This window comes from Heterodontus francisci, chromosome 28 (assembly GCF_036365525.1).
Source record: "Heterodontus francisci isolate sHetFra1 chromosome 28, sHetFra1.hap1, whole genome shotgun sequence".
Classification (NCBI taxonomy): Eukaryota; Metazoa; Chordata; class Chondrichthyes; order Heterodontiformes; family Heterodontidae; genus Heterodontus; species Heterodontus francisci.
The window spans coordinates 25,562,557-25,580,561 of NC_090398.1; the positions used below are offsets into that span (position 1 = coordinate 25,562,557).

Sequence of the window (18,005 nt, forward strand, 5' to 3'; positions counted from 1 at the left end):
TAACCCGGAGTGGATGGACCCAGTGAGATCAGACAGTGAGTAACCCGGAGTGGATGGACCCAGTGTGATCAGACAGTGTGTAACCAAGGGAGTATGGACCCAGTGAGATCAGACAGTGTGTAACCCGGAGTGGATGGACCCAGTGAGATCAGACAGTGAGTAACCCGGAGTGGATGGACCCAGTGTGATCAGACAGTGTGTAACCAAGGGAGTATGGACCCAGTGAGATCAGACAGTGTGTAACCCGGAGTGGATGGACCCAGTGTGATCAGACAGTGTGTAACCCGGGGAGGATGGACCCGGTGAGATCAGAGAGTGTGTAACCTGGGGAGGATGGACCCAGTGTGATCAGACAGTGAGTAACCCGGGGAGGATGGACCCAGTGTGATCAGGCAGTGTGTAACCCAGGGAGGATGGACCCAGTGTGATCAGGCAGTGTGCAACCCGGGGAGGATGGACCCAGTGAGATCAGACAGTGTGTAACCCTGGGAGAATGGACCCAGTGAGATCATACAGAGTGTAACCCGGGAAGGATGGATCCAGTGAGATCAGACAGTGAGTAACCCTGGGAGAATGGACCCAGTGAGATCAGACAGTGTGTGACCCTGGGAGAATGGACCCAGTGAGATCAGACAGTGTGTAACCCAGGGAGGATGGACCCAGTGAGATCAGACAGTGACTAACCCGAGGAGGATGGACCCAGTGATATCAGACGGTGAGTAACCCGGGGAGGATGGACCCAGTGAGATCAGACAGTGAGGAACCCAGGGAGGATGAACCCAGTGAGATCAGACGGTGAGTAACCCGGGGAGGATTGACCCAGTGAGATCAGACAGTGAGTAACCCAGGGAGGATGAACCCAGTGAGATCAGACAGTGTGTAACCCGGTGAGGATGCACCCAGTGAGATCAGACAGTGTGTAACCCGGGGAGGATGGACCCAGTGAGATCAGATAGTGTGTAACCCAGGGAGGATGGACCCAGTGAGATCAGATAGTGTGTAACCTGGGGAGGATGGACCCAGTAAGATCAGACAGTGTGTAACCCAGGGAGGATGGACCCAGTGTGATCAGACAGTGACTAACCCGGGGAGGATGGACCCAGTGAGATCAGACAGTGTGTAACCCAGGGAGGATGGACCCAGTGAGGTCAGACGGTGAGTAACCCGGAGAGGATGGACCCAGTGAGATCAGACAGTGTGTAACCCGGGGAGGATGGACCCAGTGTGATCAGACAGTGTGTAACCCGGGGAGGATGGACCCAGTGAGATCAGACAGTGTGTAACCCGGGGAGGATGGACCCAGTAAGATCAGACAGTGTGTAACCCAGGGAGGATGGACCCAGTGAGATCAGACAGTGTGTAACCCAGGGAGGATGGACCAAGTGAGATCAGACAGTGAGTAACCCAGGGAGGATGAACCCTGTGAGATCAGACAGTGTGTAAACCGGGGAGGATGGACCCAGTTTGATCAGACCGTGTGTAACCCGGGAGGATGGACCCAGTGAGATCAGACAGTGTGTAACCCTGGGAGGATGGACCCAGTGAGATCAGACAGTGTGTAACCCGGGGAGGATGGACCCAGTGAGATCAGACAGTGTGTAACCCGGGAGGATGGACCCAGTGTGATCAGACAGTGTGTAACCTGGGAGGATGGACCCAGTGAGATCAGACAGTGTGTAACCCGGGGAGGATGGACCCAGTGTGATGTGACAGTGTGTAACCCGGGGAGGATGGACCCAGTGAGATCAGACAGTGTGTAACCCGGGGAGGATGGACCCAGTGAGATCAGACAGTGTGTAACCCGGGGAGGATGGACCCAGTGAGATCAGACAGTGTGTAACCCGGGAGGATGGACCCAGTGTGATCAGACAGTGTGTAACCCGGGGAGGATGGACCCAGTGTGATGTGACAGTGTGTAACCTGGGAGGATGGACCCAGTGAGATCAGACAGTGTGTAACCCGGGGAGGATGGACCCAGTGTGATCAGACAGTGTGTAACCCGGGAGGATGGACCCAGTGTGATCAGACGGTGTGTAACCCGGAGAGGATGGACTCATTGAGATCAGAAAAGGGATTTAAACATAGAGGTTGAGGGCATAGCTGATATTTTAAGTGAACTCTTTGCATCTCTCTTTACCAAGGAAGAAAATGCAACCCAGCCAATGTTGAAAGAAGAGGTATGTCAGGCAGTAGAGGTTTTTTACATTGATAAAGAGAAACTATTAGATAGGTTGTCTGTACATAAACTCAATAAGGCACCAGGACCAGTTGAGATGCATCCAAGAATACTGAGGAAAATGTGGTTGGAAATCGTAGAGGCCCTGGCCATAATTTTCCAATCTTCCTTTGACTCAGGCTTGGTGCCAGAGGACTCGAGAATTGCAAATGTTACACCCTTGTTCAAAAAAAGTGTAAAGATAAGCCCAGCAACTACAGACCTGTTATTTTAACATCGGTGGTGGGAAAACCTTTTTATACGTAATTCAGCACAAAATCTGTTATCATATCGACAACTGTGAGTTACTTAAGGAAAGGCAGCATGGATTTCTTCAGGGAAATTCATATTTAACTAACCTGCAGGGGTATTTTGAGGATGTAACGGAGAGGGTTGTTGAGGGCAATGCTGTTGATGTGGTACACATGGACTTTCAAAGGGCGTTTGATATCGTGCCAAACAGCAGACTTGTGAGCAAACTTGTAGCTCATGGAATAAAAGGTACAGTAGCAACATGGATAGGAAATTGGCTGAGGGACAGGAAACAAAGAGTTGTGGTTAATGAATGTTTTTTGTCTGGATGAAGGTTTGTAGTCCAGCTCCCCAGGGGTCAATGTTGGGACCCTTGCTATTCCTGATATATTAATGACTTGGATCTTGGTGAACAGGCACAATTTCAAAATTGCAGCTGAAACAAAACTTGGAAGCATTGTGAAATGTGAGGAGGATAGTGTAGAACTTCAAAACGGCATGGAAAAGCTGGTGGAATGGCCACACACATGGCAGATGAAGTTCAACATGGAGAAAAGTGAAGTGACTAATTTTGGTAGGAAGAAAATGGTAAGACAATATAAAGTAAAGGGAAGGACTCTAAAGGGGGTGCAGAAAGAGAGGGACATGGTTGTATATTTGCATATGTCATTAAAGGTGGCAGGACAGGTTGAGAGCAGTTAAAACATACAGAATGCTGGCCTCTATTAATAGGGGCATGGAGTAGAAGAGCAAAGAGGTTATATCGAACTTGTCATAATACACTAGTTTGGCCTCAGATGGTTTATTGCATCAGGTTCTGGGCGCAATATATAAGGAAAGATGTGAATACATTGGAGAAAGTGCAGAAAAGATTCACAAGAATGTTTTCAGGGATGAAGAACTTCATTTACATAGGAACATAGGAGTAGCAGTAGGCCATTTAGCCCATCAAGCCTGCCCCGCCTTTCAGTACGATCATGACTGCTCTTCCACCTCAATCCCTTTTCCCACACTATCCTCCTATCCCTTTCTTTCTTTTGGGCCTCCTTATCTCGAGAGACAATGGATACGCGCCTGGAGGTGGTCAGTGGTTTGTGAAGCAGCGCCTATCCCTTTACATCATTGTTATTTAGGAATCTGTCAATCTCTGCTTTAAACATTCTCAACGACGGAGCATTTACATCTCTCTGGGGTAGAGAATTCCAAAGATTCACAACCCTCTGAGTAAAGAAATTTCTCCTCATCTCTGTCCTAAGTGGCTTCCCCCTTATTTTAAAATATGTCCCCTGGTTCAAGACTCCTTAACTTGGGGAAATATCTGAGCTGCATCTACCCTGTCTATCCCTTTAAGTATTTTGTAGGTTTCAATGAGATTACCTTTCATTCTTCGAACCTCTAGAGAATACAGGCCCAGTTTCTCCAATCTTTCTTCATAGGACAGTCCGCCATCCTGGGAACAAGTCTGGTGAACCTTCGTTGCACTCCCTCTATGGCAGTAATATCCTTCCTCAGGTAAGGGGACCAAACATGCACACAGTACTTCAGGTGCGGCCTTTTCTTTTAATCTTATTCAATCCTTAACTTACTTCCGTATCCACCACTGACTGCATTTATTTTTGTGTTTTTATACCTTGAAGGAATTCATAGTTGCATTAAATTATGCAATATTTCTTTAAAGACTATCCATTGCCCATGTACTGTCATACCTTTTAATGTATTTTCCCAATCCACCTCAGTCAATTTGCCCTCGTACTTTCATAATTTCCTCTGTTCAAATTTAACACCCTGTCTTCGTATTAAACTACATAACTTTCAAACATAATGTAAAATTCTATCATATTATGGTCTTCATCCCTAAAGTTTCTTTTAAAACAAGATCAATTATCCTTGTCTCATTACATAAAACCAGATCTAAAATAGCCTGTCCTCTTGTCGGTTCCTCAACATACTGCTCTAGCAAACTATCCTTAATACACTCCAGAAACTCTTCCTCCACAGCAGTAGTGCTCATTATGTTTCATATGCAGATTGAAGTCACCCATGATTACTATATTACGATGCCACATGCTTATTTAATCTCCTGATTAATATCATGCCCCACACTACCACTACTGTTTGGTGGCCTATAATCAACTCCTATCAATGTCTGTTGCCTCTTGCTGTTTCTTAGCTCCACCCAAACAGATCCCACATTTTGTTCTTCTGATCTGAGATCCTCCCTTACTAATGTACTGAATCCATCCCTTATTTTCAGTGTAATACCACCTCCGTGTTCTTTTTGCCTTTTCTTCTTACATGTTGAATATCCCTGAATATTCAGTTCCCAGTCTTGGTCACCCTGTAGCCACGTTTCCGTTATGGCAATTATACCTCTATTTGCGCCTTTAAATTCTCTACCTTGTTGCAAATGCTGTGTGCTTCTTGACATTATTCTGCATTTTAAGCCAAGTTGATGCTTACCTTTGTTTTTCCTGCCTTCTAATGTCACTTGCTACTTTTCTGCCTCCTGCTACCAGCTTTACTTTCTTCCTACAAAGAGAGATTGGGAAGGTGGGACTGTTTTCTTTGGAGAACAGAAGGCCGAAAGGAGATTTGATAGAAATATTCAGAATTATGAGTCTTCTGGACAGAGTAGATGGGGAAAAACTGTTCCCACTCCTGAAAGAATCAAGAATGAGAGGGCACAGACATCAGGTAGGTGGCAAAAATAAACAATGGTAACACGAGGGAAAATTTTTTCATGCAGCGAGTGGTTATGATCTGAAATGCACTGCCAGAGAGTGCGGTGGAGGCAGGTTCAATCAAGACATTCAATAGGGAATTATATAGTTATCTGAAAAGGAGGAATATACAGGGTTATGGGGAGAAGGTGGGGGAATGGCACTAAATGAATTGTTCACTCGGAGAGCCAGTGCAAACATTATTGGTGGAATGGTCTCCTGCTGTGCTGTAACAATTCTGTGGTTATTGGGCAAAGGCAGTTATATAGAGTGATCAGCCATGATCACGTTGAATGGCAGAAAGGGCTCTAGGGCCTGAATGACCTACTGTAGGTGTAGAGATCAGTGAGGGGGATTGTGATATACCTGAACAAATTAGCATCGGAAGGGAGGAGTATTAGAGGTTTTAGCGGGCTTAAAATTGGATAAATCCCCAGGCCCAGATGAAATGTATCCAAGGCTGCTATGTGTGGAAAGAGAGGAGATTGCAGGGGCTCGGATACAAATTTTCAAATCCTCTCTGGCCACAGGAGACGTGCCAGAGGACTGGAGGACTGCAAATGTGGGACCATTATTCAAGAAGGGTAGCAGGGATACACCAGGTAATTACAGGCTAGTGAGTCTAACATCCGTGGTAGGGACACTATTGGAAAAAATTCTGAGAGACAGGATTAATCTCCACTTGGAGAGGCAGGGATTAATCAGGGATAGTCAGCATGGCTTTGCCAGGGGGAGATCATGTCTAACTAACTGGAATGAATTTTTCAAGGTAGTGACTAGGTGTTTAGATGAGGGTAAAGCAGTTGATGTCTATATGGACTTCAATAAGGCTTTTGATAAGGTCCCACATGGGAGATTGCCCATGGGATCCAGGGCAATTTGGAAAATTGGATCCAAAATTGGCTTAGTGGCAGGAGGCAGAGGGTGATGGTTGAGGGTTGTTTTTGCAGTTGGAAACCTGTGACCAGTGGTGTATCATAGGGATCAGTGCTGGGACCCTTGCTGTTTGTTGTGTACATTAATGATTTAGACATGAATATAGGAGGTATGATCAGTAAGTTTGCAGACAGCCCCAACAAACAAATTTCTCTGCAGCACCTGTGGAAGAGCCTGTCACTCCAGAATTGGCCTTTATAGCCACTCCAGGCGCTGCTTCACAAACCACTGACCACCTCCAGGCACGTATCCATTGTCTCTCGAGATAAGGAGGCCCAAAAGAAAGAAAGAAAGAAAAGAAGAAAGAAGAAGTGCTGGGGCCCTTGCTGTTTGTAGTGTACATTAATGATTTAGACATGAATATAGGAGGTATGATCAGTAAGTTTGCAGATGATATGAAAATTGGTGGTGTCGTAAATAGTGAGGAGGAAAGCTTTAGAATACAGGATGATATAGATGGGCTGGTAAGATGGACAGAGCAGTGGCAAATGGAATTTAATCCTGATAAGTGTGAGGTGATGCATTTTGGGAGGACTAACAAGGCAAGGGAATATACAATGGATGGTAGAACCCTAGGAAGTACAGAGGTCAGAAGGACCTTGGTGTACGTGTCCATAGATCACTGAAGGCAGCAGCACAGGTAAATAAGGTGGTTAGGAAGGCATATGGGATACTTGTCATTATTAGCCAAGGCATAGAATATAAGAGCAGGGAGGTTATGATGGAGCTGTATAAAACGCAAGTTAGGCCACAGCTGGAGTACTGTGTACAGTTCTGGTCACCACATTATATTAAGGATGTGATTGCACTGGAGAGTGTACAGAGGAGATTCACCAGGATGTTGCCTGGGCTGGAGCATTTCAAATATGAAGAGAGACTGGATAGACTAGGGTTATTTTCCTTAGAGCATAGAAGGCTGAGGGGGGACCTTATGGAGGTATACGAAATTATGAGGGGCATTGATAGGGTAAATAGGAAGAAACTTTTTCCCTTACCGGAGAGGTCAACAACCAGGGAATGTAGATTTAAGGTAAGGGGCAGGAGGTTTAGAGGGGATTTGAGGGAAGAAAATTCACCCAGAGGGTGGTTGGAATGTGGAACACATTGCCTGAAGAGGTGGTAGAGGCAGGAACCCTCACAACATTTAAGAAGTATTTAGATGAGCACTTGAAATGTCATGGCATATAACGCTATGGGCCAAGTGCTGGAAAATGGGATTAGAATAGATAGGCTTGATGGTTGCACGGTTATGATGGGCCGAAGGGCCTGTTTCTGTGCTGGATAAATCGATGATTCTATGACTCTACTGTTGTCCCGATGTTCCTAAGAGCTCCAGATGTCCCGGCTATAGTTTCTTGACTAATATTTGCTGAGTTTGGAGCAGAGATTGTGGTGAATGAGGAATAATTTTGTTCCACGGGAACATCCGGAAGAACGGAGAGTATGTACAGTGATGTATGGCTGGAAGGGATTAATGAAAGAGGGAGGGAATCAGGCAAGAAGGGTTTGTAATAAGCAGGCAAAAATCTTCAAACCAATTTACTGGTGGACTGGGAGCCAGTGGAACTTGGCACAAAGGCAGTGAACAGGCATGTGGAACTTTATCCAGGTCAACCATTACAATGTGACACTGAGAATCGTTTCCGAAATTGGCTCAGTGACAGGACACAAAGGGTAATGGTCGATGGATGTTTTTGGAATGGAAGGCAGTTTCCAGTGGCGTTCCACAAGGCTCAGTGTTGGCCCCTTGCTGTTTCTGGTATATATTAATGATTTGGACTTATATGTGGGAGGCATGATTGGGAAATTCACAGGTGACACAAAAATTGGTCGTGTAGTTGATAGTGAAGAGGATAGCCGTAGACTCCAGAATTATATCAATGGTTTGGTTGAGTGGGCGGAAAGGTGGCAAATGGAATTCAATCTGGAGAAGTGTGGGGTAATGCATTTGGGGAAGACAAACAAAGCAAGAAAATACACAGGATATCGTGAGGGGTAGAAGAAGTGAGAGACCTTGGAGTGCATGTCTGCAGGCCCCTGAAGGTGGAAGGACAGGGAGATAGATTGGTGAAGAAGGCATATGAAATGCTTTCCTTTATTGGCCGAGGTATAGAATACAAAAGCAGGGATGTAATGCTGGAACTGTATAAAACATTGGTAAGGCCACAGTTGGAGTATTGTGTACAGTTCTGGTCACTACATTACAGAAAGGACATAATTGTTCAAGAGAGAATACAGAGGATATTTACAAGAATGTTGCCAGGGCTTGAAAGTTGCAGCTAACAGGAAAGATTGGATAGGGTAGGGTTGTTTTCCTCAGAACAGAGGAGGCTGAGGGATGACTTAATTGAAGTGTACAAAATTATGAGGGGCCTAGACAGAGTTATCACGAAGGACCTGCTTCTCTTAGTGGAGAGGTCAATTACCAGGGGGCACAGATTTAAGATGATTGGTAGAAGGATTAGAGGTGACTTGAGGATAAACCTTTTCACCCAGAGGGTGGTGGGTATTCACTGCCCTGATCAGTGGTGGAGGCAGAAACTCCCAACTAATTTAAAAGGTACCAGGACCTGCACCTGAAGTGCTGCAACCAGCAAGACTACGGAGCAGGTGCTGGAAGGTGGGATTAGATTTGGGAAACTAGATTTCTTTTCAGCCAGTGCAGACACGATGGGCTGAATGGCCTTTCTCTGTGTCTTAACTTTTCTCTGGTTCTATGGTTTTATGGGAGAATTAGGACTGTAAGAGGTGAGGGAGGAATGAAAACTTCAGAAGTTAGGACCATAATAGGTAGACAAACCTGGAAGGAGTAACACAGAGACAGAGGAAAGGGAATTAGACATGGGGGAGTCAGGAGAAATATAATTTTAAGTAAGAAATTAATTTTCAAATTCCTTGAAACTCAATGAATTGAATCATCTGTCAGAATTTTAAAAAATGAAATTAAAGTATAAATTTACAGTCACACCAATAATAGGAAATTATTCATGTTACAGTTGTTTCACTTATTTATGACACACATTTGCTGATTCAGTTCCAGTGAGACTTGGAGTATAATACACATGGGTGTGAACATCCTGATCAAGGCTGATCAATAAACTGAAGACTGTCTGCTGAATTTTATAATCATTCATCTATTGTTAAATAAATTACAATGATTGGTTGGCTGTGCGTTTTATTCTGGTGTTTGATTCTAAGAATCGTGATCTTTATTCCTTGCTATCTGTGTCTTTTTACAGTCCGATAAAAAGCAGGCTTTGTGGTGAACAATGAAATCGGAAACACCCTTTTTCTGTGGGGTCTTCTGAACCATAGAATCATTACAGCGCTGAAGGAGGCCATTCGGCCCATCATGTCTCCACCAGCTCTCTGAATGAACAATTCACCTAATACTACCCCCGTGTCATCTCCCTGTAACCCTGCACATTCTTCCTGTTCAGATAACAATCTAATTCCCTTGTGAAAACCTTGATCAAATCTTCTCCCACCACACTCACAGATGCGGTGGAATTTAGTCATTGTTACCATACACAGAATCCATGACATTGGATAAAAGATCAATGATTCAGTTCGAATTTGAATGAGACCGTGTGGCATTCAGATTTTCCTTGCTCCAAAGAACAGGGCGTGTTGTATTGTAATGAAAAGTCTGAAGGTCATCTTTCTGACTGGAATGTGGAATTAATCTTTAACTAGGGTGTGTGCAGAACACCCAACTCTAACCCACCAGACACACTGGAACTGCAATCAGGAGACACAGCACAAGGTAAGGACCCTGAGTTTACTGAACACAATTATAGACTTTTTATGTACTCGTCACCTTTTCTCTGCATAGTTGTTCAAAGTTATTGATTAGTTGTAATATCCACAATGGATCGAGTTGGAAAGAATTGTTTTATTCAGAAATTAACTTACTGGAAGCAGCACTGTTTAATAAAAAACTTCCAAATATAATCTCGCCAGCTAACATTGTATTGTTGTAAATAACGTTTAAATGTATTTCTACTGTATGAAATGGTAATGGCGATAAAGTTAGAGTCCAGGATTCTTCAACATAACCCCTAACTATCACCGAAATTCAAAGTTTCCAGCCCTGAGTTTGGGGAGTGGAGATGCGGGTGGTTACAGGATTGCGGGTGGGGGCACTCTTTAATCCATTTAGAGTTCAGGATGTTCGGGTTCTTCAGTACCAAAGTGAGTCAAATACTGCCTTCTTAAGGGGAGTTGAAATCACCATTTCTCTGGAATTTAACTCTTGCGTTTGTGAATAAGTCCGAGTCTGAAGATTTCAGGTGCAATACGAACTGAACACCCTGGTTAGGTTATTGTTGGGTCAATGCTGACATTTAAAGGCACTATTGATGAGTCCATCTATCACTTTGCTGATCATTGTGAGGTGGCTGATTGGGTGATAAGTTTTGACTTTGTGGATAAGATACAGCCGGTTAATGTTTTATATTGTCCAATATGCCAGTGTCAGTTGCTTTGGAATTGCTTTGCTCGGACAGCTTATTATGGTGCTCAGCTCTTCAGCTGCTACTGGTGGAATGTAATCACAACCCAGAGTATTCACTGTGTTCCACCATTTCAGCATCATCTTAATACCAAGTACAGTGAACTGAATTGGCGGGACAGTGAGTCAGTGAGGGTAGCAATCTCTCAAGGAGTTAAAAGAGGATTACTTAGTTTAGAGATACAGCACTGAAACAGGCCCTTCGGCCCACCGAGTCTGTGCCGACCAGCAACCACCCATTTATACTAATCCTACACTAATTCCATATTCCTACCACATCCCCACCTGTCCCTATATTTCCCTACCACCTACCTATACTAGGGGCAATTTATAATGGCCAATTTACCTATCAACCTGCAAGTCTTTGGCATGTGGGAGGAAACCGCAGCACCCGGAGGAAACCCACGCAGACACAGGGAGAACTTGCAAACTCCACACAAGCATTACCAACTTGGCAGTTTGCACTTCTCTTTTAAACACACGTGTTGTTGCCCCTTTATTTCAGGATAATCATGTTCATGGATCCACAGAATCAGGGTTAGTTCCTTGGCTTGAAGGAATTGAAGAACTGGGCAGTAAGACGACAGCTTATGTGGGAAAGATTATGAACAGCAGCAGGTTTCATGGTGGACTGTGTTTGTTGACAACACTACCACTAGGGGGCGCTGTTGTGGCACATGCGCAAATGCAGCATGTGCCACTAAAACGTCAGACAGCGACTTAAGGCAGCTGCCAGGACTAAATATGGCGCTGCTCAAATAATCACACGGAGGCAATATTATTAGAACCATGTTGTACAGGGCGGGGAGGACAGAGAAGATAGATCCAAACGGAGGAGTCGAGTGATAAGTAAAAAAAGATGTGTAAGCAAAAAATAAAGTAATATTGAAGAGGAATATTAGCCAACTGCTCGCCCAGTATTGTAGGGAAGTGTGCTAAGACTTATGCTGACATACCAGGGGGCATAGATTTAAGGTAAGGGGCAGGAGGTTTAGAGGGGAGTTGAGGATTTTTTTCACCCAGAGGGTGATTGGAATCTGGAACACTGCCTGAAGGAGTGGTAGAGGCAGGAACACTTACGACATTCAAGAAATATTTAGATGAGCACTTGAAACGCCAGAACATACAAGGCTACGGGCCAAGTGCGGGGAAATGGGATTAGCTAGGACAGGTGCTTGATGGTCGGCATAGGCTCGTTGGGCCAAAGGGCCTGGTTCTGTGCTGTGAAACTCTATGACAACGAAATTAAGATTGTAAGTCGTGCTTGCAGTGTGGGACATTTGCATGCACTGGATGAAAACGCATATCAATGCACAGGGGCCTATTCTTTGCAGACAGAAAGAACACATACACACATTGATCCTGTTTCAGCTAAACAAAATAAGCGACAGCCATTCGCTGGTTCATCCATCAGGGGAATGCATTGACCAATCAGAGTCAAGCTACCTGGTTTAAATTTCAATCAAAGCTTATCAGTTAACTGTCAGTCACCATAAACTGTTGCATTCTCCGCGGCAACGCCACTACCAATCAATCAGCACTGTCTTGCCATACAGTGTAATGTTGCTTCTTTCCCTTGCATTGGTATTCTTTAGAATTTTTTTTATTCATTCATGGGTTGTAGGCATCACTGGCCAGGCCAGCATTTATTACCCATCCCTAATTGCCCTTGAGAAGGTGGTGGTGAGCTGCCTTCTTGAACCACTGCAGTCCATGTGGGGTAGGTACATCCACAGTGCTGTTAGGAAGGGAGTTCCAGGATTTTGAACCTGTTGTCCTGATGAGTGCAAGATGCAAGGCTTCGACAACATGTCTCTATTTTCAGCAATACTAAATGCAAATTATAATTCTGAAATTCATGAACATTTCAGTTTTTCAGTCCCACAATTAATTGAATCTACTGCCAAATCTTTATTTAAATGAAATGAAAGGTAAATTTGAAATACCACCAAGAAAAGTTAGCTAGCCAATGATACAAAGGATTTGTTCGTTTACCACACACATTTGCCGATTAATTTCCAGTAATGGAAACCTGGAACCTGATAATCGTGGGTGTGAACATCCTGATCAGGGCCGAGACTATTACTTATTGACTGGAGATTGTCTCTCTGATTTTATGATCATTGCTCTCTTGCTAATAACTGACCGGCTTTATAAACTAACTGTAATGATGGAGAAGGGGATTGAAGTACTCCATGGGAATCCAGATCAGGGGAACATTGTAAAAAGCCTGATACTGAGATTAATAGAGCTGGGATTCCATATCGCATTATTGGTAAGTTAGAATCGGCTCCAAGAAACAGCTCATGATCTAAAGGAAAGGTAATTCCAAATAAATACCGTGTTAAATCAGATGGTTCACTTTGCCCTTTTCTATGAAGTGTGATCCCAATAAACTAACCACAGTCTTTGTCCCTTGCTATCTCTGCCCGTTTATAGTTTGATAATAGAGGGTTTATGCTAAACAATGAAACCGAATTCAGGATAAAGATTTGATTCCAGCTACAGAACCTGGTTTCATTGTGCGGTCTTCGGGACAGTTTGGGGGCAGTTTAGTCATTGTCTATGCAAGTAATTTTAATAACTGGTTAAAGGATCAGGGTAATCCAATCTGAATGAGATGATGTGCGATTCAGATTCAGCCCTGTGCCAGAGAATAGGGCGGGGAAGGGTTGACCTGATCAGGCTGAAGGTTGTGTTTATGACTGCATTGTGCAACTGATCTTTACCCAGGATGTGTTCATTACCTGCAGAACCCACAACACTGACTTACCCGGTGACTCTGGGGCTGGAATCAGGATAGTGACCAGACCAGCAATAAGCTGAGAACAATCATTGTGCTTTACTGTAGAGAAATGGACACATCACTTTTTATACAGTTTTCCCCTCATATTTTCCATCTGGGATTCAGATGGGTCTACGTGCCTGCAACTACTTCTGTAATTACTTAAGTACTTCCACCATTATATTGAAATTACCACCCCCTTCCCTTCCTAGTCCCCATGTTAGTTGATATTGTTAATGGCTTCCTCTCTTCAGGAACTGTCCTCCTCTGTTTCTGTTGTCATTACCCTCTCCTCAACCGAAACACCCTTGATCCCTCTGTCATTGCAAACTACCATCCTATCTCCAAACTCTCTTTCCTGTCAAACTCATGAACGTGTTGTCACATCCACAATGCATGCCCATCTTTCCAGGAGTGCCATGTTTGAGTGACTGCCAATCAGGTTTCTGCCCAAACCACAACACTGATGCAGTCCCTTATTAAAGTTACAAATGATATCCTCTGTGACTGTGTTTGTTTGAAGTTCCTTCATGACCAGTTTGCAGATTTTGACATGGTTAACTACACCATCTTCCTACAATGCCTCTCCTCTGTTGTCTAACTTGGTGGGATGATCCTCTCCTGGTTCCAATGCTCTTGGAACAATAGTAGCCAGATAATCATCTTCACTCACCATCAAAGGTTTCTCTTCTTACTCCAGTCACAGATTTTTCACATGGCTTGTCTGACATCCAGTATTTAATGAGCATAAATTTACTTGAATTAAATAAATATTGCGGAAACCTAAACCATTGTCTTCGGCCATGATGTAAATTCTGTTCTCTGGTCACTGGCAACATCCCTCTCCCCGACAACTTCTGAGGCCGGGTCGAACTGTTTCCTACCTCAATATCCACTTTGACCCTGAATTGAGTTTCTGAGCACACATCCTCTGCATCACCATGACAGATTATTTTCACTTCCTTAACATCGGCGACCTCTGCTCCTGCTTTCGCACATCTGCTGCTGAAACATTCATCCTTATCGTTGTTCCCTCTCGACTCAAGTATTTCAGTGGTCTCCTGGCCAGAATCCCAGTTTGACCCTCCATAATCTTCAGCTCATCCAAACCTCTGCTGTCTGTATTTTAATGCACAGCATGTCCCGTTCACCAATCAACCCTATGCTCACTGACCGACAGTGGCTCCCTGTCCAGCAAAGCTCTAATTTAAAATTTATCTTTATCATTCAGATCCCTCCGTGGTCTCATCTCTCTCTATCTCTGTAATCTCCTCCAGCCCGACAATCCTCTGAGATGCCTGCACTCCTCAAATTATGTTAGATTCCAGATTTTCACCATTGGGGCAGTGTCTTCAGCTGCCTAGGTCCTAAACCTTGGAATTACCTCCCTAAAGCTTTCCTCCCCTCTACCTCTCCTGCCCGTGGACACTCCTTAACACCTACATCTTTTACCAAGATTTTGTGAGATTTAGTTCATTAATATTTCCTGTGAATTGGATTCTGATGGAAGGTCATTGACCTGGAACACTAACACTGCTGTTCTCTCCACAGATGTTGTCTGACCTGCTGAGAATTTCCAACATTTTCTCTTTTTGTTTATGTCACTTGAAATGCCTGGATTACCAGCAGGGAGGAACAGTGCGTGTGTGCAGGAAATCCAGGGTGTTCAAGGAAGCCAGACTGTGTTTGAGCCTGGCTGCTCTGATAGTGATTATTTAAACAAAATAATAATCAGAAAATGTTGGAAAGACTCAATAGGTCTGGCAGCGTCTATAGAGAGTGAAACAGAGTTAACAGCTCAGTATTGTGAGCCTCGAGTTGCACTGTGGGCGATCATGGTTTAACCTGCGCAGGTGTTCTGTAAGCAGTCGCATCTCTCTCCACTGCAGAAAGACCTGGACATCATTCAGGCTTGCGCTGGTAAGTAGAAAGTAAAGGCCTGCTCGGGTCTGCAAATGAACCAAGAACAAAGAAAGAACAAAGAAAATTACAGCACAGGAACAGGCCCTTCGGCCCTCCAAGCCTACGCCGATCCAGATCCTCCACCTAAACATGTCGCCTATTTTCTGAGGGTCTGTATCTCTTTGCTTCCTGCCCATTCATGTATCTGTCTAGATACATCTTAAAAGACGCTATCGTGTTCGCATCTATCACCTCCGCTGGCAACGCGTTCCAGGCACCCACCACCCTCTGCGTAAAGAACTTTCCACGCATATCCCCCCGAAACTTTTCCCCTCTCACTTTGAACTCGTGACCCCTAGTAATTGAATCCCCCATTCTGGGAAAAAGCTTCTTGCTATCCACCCTGTCTATACCTCTCATGATTTTGTACACCTCAATCAGGTCCCCCCTCAACCTCCGCCTTTCTAATGAAAATAATCCTAATCTACTCAACCTCTCTTCATAGCTAGCGCCCTCCATACCAGGCAACATCCTGGTGAACCTCCTCTGCACCCTCTCCAAAGCATCCACATCCTTTTGGTAATGTGGCGACCAGAACTGCACGCAGTATTCCAAATGTGGCCGAACCAAAGTCCTATACAACTGTAACATGACCTGCCGACTCTTGTACTCAATACCCCGTCCAATGAAGGAAAGCATGCCGTATGCCTTCTAGACCACTCTATTTACCTGCGTTGCCACCTTCAGGGAACAATGGACCTGAACACCCAAATCTCTCTGTACATCAATTTTCCCCAGGACTTTTTCATATACTGTATAGTTCACTCTTGAATTGGATCTTCCAAAATGCATCACCTCGCATTTGCCCGGATTGAACTCAATCTGCCATTTCTCTGCCCAACTCTCCAATCTATCTATATTCTGCTGTATTCTCTGACGGTCCCCTTCACTATCTGCTACTCCACCAATCTTAGTGTCGTCTGCAAACTTGCTAATCAGACCACCTATACTTTCCTCCAAATCATTTATGTATATCACGAACAACAGTGGTCCCAGCACGGATCCCTGTGGAACACCACTGGTCACACGTCTGCATTTTGAGAAACTCCCTTCCACTGCTACTCTCTGTCTCCTGTTGCCCAGCCAATTCTTTATCCATCTAGCAAGTACACCCTGGACCCCATGCGACTTCACTTTCTCCATCAGCCTACCATGGGGAACCTTATCAAATGCCTTACTGAAGTCCATGTATATGACATCTACAGCCCTTCCCTCATCAATCAACTTTGTCACTTCCTCAAAGAATTCTATTAAGTTGGTAAGACATGACCTTCCCTGCACAAAACCATGTTGCCTATCACTGATAAGCCCATTTTCTTCCAAATGGGAATAGATCCTATCCCTCAGTATCTTCTCCAGCAGCTTCCCTACCACTGACGTCAGGCTCACCGGTCGATAATTACCTGGATTATCCCTGCTACCCTTCTTAAACAAGGGGACAACATTAGCAATTCTCCAGTCCTCCGGGACCTCACCCGTGTTTAAGGATGCTGCAAAGATATCTGTTAAGGCCCCAGCTATTTCCTCTCTCGCTTCGCTCAGTAACCTGGGATAGATCCCATCCGGACCTGGGGACTTGTCCACCTTAATGCCTTTTAGAATACCCAACACTTCCTCCCTCCTTATGCCGACTTGACCTGGAGTAATCAAACATCTGTCCCTAACCTCAACATCCGTCATGTCCCTCTCCTCGGTGAATACCGATGCAAAGTACTCGTTTAGAATCTCACCCATTTTCTCTGACTCCACGCATAACTTTCCTCCTTTGTCCTTGAGTGGGCCAATCCTTTCTCTGGTTACCCTCTTGCTCCTTATATATGAATAAAAGGCTTTGGGATTTTCCTTAACCCTGTTTGCTAAAGATATTTCATGACCCCTTTTAGCCCTCTTAATTCCTCGTTTCAGATTGGTCCTACATTCCCGATATTCTTCCAAAGCTTCGTCTTTCTTCAGCCGCCTACACCTTATGTATGCTTCCTTTTTCCTCTTAGCTAGTCTCACAATTTCACCTGTCATCCATGGTTCCCTAATCTTGCCATTTCTATCCCTCATTTTCACAGGAACATGTCTCTCCTGCACGCTAATCAACCTTTCTTTAAAAGCCTCCCACATATCAAATGTGGATTTACCTTCAAACAGCTGCTCCCAATCTACATTCCCCAGCTCCTGCCGAATTTTGGTATAGTTGGCCTTCCCCCAATTTTGCACTCTTCCTTTAGGACCACTCGCGTCTTTGTCCATGAGTATTCTAAAACTTACGGAATTGTGATCACTATTCCCAAAGTAGTCCCCTACTGAAACTTCAACCACCTGGCCGGGCTCATTCCCCAACACCAGGTCCAGTATGGCCCCTTCCCGAGTTGGACTATTTACATACTGCTCTAGAAAACCCTCCTGGATGCTCCTGACAAATACTGCCCCATCTAGACCTCTAACACTAAGTGAATCCCAGTCAATGTTGGGAAAATTAAAATCTCCTATCACCACAACCCTGTTGCTCCTACATCTTTCCATAATCTGTTTACATATTTGTACCTCTATCTCACGCTCGCTGTTGGGAGGCCTGTAGTACAGCCCCAACATTGTTACCGCACCCTTCCTATTTCTGAGTTCTGCCCATAT

The 18,005-nt window shown here is 44.5% G+C and overlaps 1 protein-coding gene across 3 annotated transcripts in view; it reads left to right on the forward strand.

Annotated features, from left to right (window-relative positions):
* Positions 1–18,005, forward strand: part of LOC137385148 (NACHT, LRR and PYD domains-containing protein 12-like) — a 55,697-nt gene that overhangs the window by 16,422 nt on the left and 21,270 nt on the right. For 2 of the 3 annotated variants that reach the window (XM_068060084.1, XM_068060083.1), the window contains exon 1: positions 9,704–9,889. The gene's annotated coding sequence lies outside the window, so the exon portion shown is untranslated. Of the gene's footprint in view, positions 1–9,703; positions 9,890–18,005 lie in introns of those variants that run through there. The other variant, XM_068060082.1, reaches the window with a different exon arrangement.